Source organism: Nicotiana attenuata, unplaced genomic scaffold, assembly GCF_001879085.1.
Source record: "Nicotiana attenuata strain UT unplaced genomic scaffold, NIATTr2, whole genome shotgun sequence".
NCBI classification, from domain to species: Eukaryota; Viridiplantae; Streptophyta; class Magnoliopsida; order Solanales; family Solanaceae; genus Nicotiana; species Nicotiana attenuata.
Window position 1 is genome coordinate 49,008 of NW_017671730.1, and position 3,240 is coordinate 52,247.

The window sequence follows — 3,240 nt, forward strand, 5'->3', positions numbered from 1 at the left end:
TAACTATTAGAGGTCCTGATCAATCCTTTATAAAAGGACACAATTTCTTCTTTTAGATCATTAGGTTCAGATAACAGCTGACCACCTTGTAGAGACTTGAGATCCCTGATTTGCTTCTTGTGGCATCTTTCTTTCATGACTACAGCAAAGTACTTAGAATTTGAATCTCCTAATTGTATCCATTGTGCTCTAGATTTCTGCCTTAGTATACTTTCTTCAACCAGGCTCCATTTCTCTAGCTGCATTAGAGCTTGTTTCTCCTTTGTCACTAGATTATCATTATAGTTTGCTCCCATTGCTGCTTGAATTTTTTGAAGATCTTCTCTTGCCCGGTCAATTTTCTCTGTAGTTGCCTGAAATTCCTTTTGGTTCAATTGCCTGAAGGCTGGTCTCATTGCCTTCAGCTTATTCCAAACATTCTGCATAGGATCACTATTCAATTGCTTCTTCCAATGTGCCTCCACTATTTCCAGAAATTGTGCATGCTCTCCCCATATATTGAAGAACCTGAAGGGAGCCTTGATTTTTTGGCTCACAATGTGTAATGTCAACAGCGTAGGTGCATGATCAGATATGTTAGGTAAATCATATTCTAACACTACATGACCCCAGTTCATCATCCAGTCATGATTACCAAAAGCCCTGTCTATTTTACTACTAACTCTCTCTACTCCTTGCTGTTTATTTGTCCAGGTATAGTAGTCACCTTTCCATTGTAGTTCACATAGTAAGGTGTAATTAATACAGTCTGCAAACTCTTTAACCTCATTGAAAGTCACAGGATAGCAGCTCCTTCTATCTGCAGTAGTTAGGATTGCATTAAAATCTCCACTAACTAACCATGGGCAGTTAGTACTACTTGATATATCTTGCAAACTTGACCACAAACTTCTCCTTTCTTCTACAGTATTAAAGCCAGATACAATAGTCAGAACACATTGTAGTTTACTAGAGGTCTCTCTAACTTCACAATGTATTAACTGAGCTTCCATCTTTAGGGTATTTATAGTATCTCCTTGATCCCACATCAACCAAATTCTTCCATTTGCTGCAGCAGAAATAATTATTTACTATCCCGTAGTTTGGAGCAATATTTGACGTTATTTTTAACCACCTATGTTGCTTAACCCTGGGTTCTAGCAGGCCCAGAAGTTTAATATTTTTTGTCTTTATATACTTTTTCAACTCTTTTTGTTTATACACTTTATTCACACCCCTAATATTCCATATAAGCCAAGTCATTGAGCAGTGATAAGTCCACCTGGTTCAGGTGGTTCTACTTGTCTTGTTCTCAGTACCTCTCTTTGTTTTGTCCCAGTATTCCCATTCTTTGCATTACTCAACATAACAGCACTCAATTGTGGGAAGTTGATCAAATTCAGCTCTGGACTAGGCACCTGCTCCTTGCCTTTAGAGGCATTTTTTGGCACTTCCACAGGTGTTGTTACTTTGTTGTGTGCTCTATTGTCCTGTTGTTACAGCTTGTTCATACCATCTTTGTGTTGAGTGACTTCAACATGGGCTAGCTGCTATGTATCTGCCAGTTGGCTCGTTGATGGAACATCTTTGGGTTTCCATTCCTGGACCACTTTCTTCTGCTCTCCTCTTCTTCTATTTTGAATTGGTCTTTCTTGCTGCTCAGGTTGCTTAGTGCAAATGTTCCCTATAGTTAAACATTGAGGGCAGAACTGAGGTTTCCATTCAAATACCATCTCCTGCTGAAATTTCTTTCCATTTGGCTCCATAACCACAATTGTGTTAGGGAGTGGCTTTGATACATTAACTTCAATTAACATTCTAGAATAGGAGATCCTTGTTTGTTTAGTCGTACACTCATCTGCAAACAATGGCTTCCCCAGTGCACTAGCTATTCTGCCCAATGATCCACAACCCCAACAACTCATAGGCAATTTGGGAAATTTCACCCACAAAGAGATCTCTGTCATAAACTCTTGACTGAAATCAAATGCAGGAGTCCATGGTTTCAGGATAATTGGTCGATTTCTAATAGAGTAAGGCCCAGAAAATAGTATTTCATTCATATCATTTGTATCATGAAAACGAGCCACATAATATCCCTCCTCATGTAGAAACAGATCTGGCATAGTTATAGAGTTTCACATTTGAGAAATATACCTATGCATGACTGAAAATCCTGGTGTCTCCCCCATCACATAGACAATGAGGGCATTTTTCCACTTCTCCGCTTCTTTTTCCACATCGCTCTTCTCAAGCTGGACTATAGTTTCCCCATTAACAATTTGAGGTGGAAAGTAGCTTAGGGTCATACCATTCTCTGCAGCTCTATTTCCCGCGAACAAGTTGTTCCACTTTGGCTTCAGATCCTCATCTTTCACCTCATTTACTTCCTTGTTTGTCTCCTGATTCTCACAATTGTCGTTATTTGAGCTTCTTCCGCTTGAGCAGGAGTGGTTACCTTTTGGGCGATGTTTTCACTTTGTTTCTATCCATTCTGCAGCTGTGAAATCACTGGTACTGGAGATTTTTCTACATCCACCACCTCTGCTATAGATCTATTCTTCACAGCTGAGCTCGATGAAGCTTCCAGATCTTGGTACTGTTCCATTGGTATTTTTGCAACTGGTTGCTTTGATGTTGAAGCAATTGACTTAGATTGAACATGCACGACGCTTCCAAAAGCTATTTGTAACTCCTTCTTAGGTCGTCCCCTTCCCCGACCTCGTCCCCTTCCCATGGACCTCCAGGGCGCACGTTAGACTAATCTGCGCTTAGAGAGAAGCTGGAGCGAAGAGAGAGAAAGTTAGAGGGGATTTTTACCTGAAAAGTAGTGTTTTTATTTAGTTTTAAGTTAATTAGTTGTTTTAATAAATAAAGATTTTTAATTCGTACAAAAATAAATTGATTTAGGACCTTAATTAATTAGATTTTAAAATCAAAGAAAAAGAAAAATGGAAAAAAAAAAAGATTTTTGATTTAGTCTTCCTACCCCAAAGTTAATTAGCCCAAATTCATGACCCAAATCCCTTCAAGCCCAAAATATTAAGCCCATACCCGTTTCCCATTTGACCTAACCTAATTCCTACCCCTATAAAACAATCTCTAACTCCTAAAATCAAAGGAGAGCTTAGACCCCTATCAAACGGCGCAACCCAGCTCCCATTTTTCCCTGCTTCTTCTTCGTTTCCTCATCTTGAACAAACAAAAAAGACATCAGATCCTCTCCCCCCTCCCCCCCCCCCCCCCCCCATTTTTTCCTCC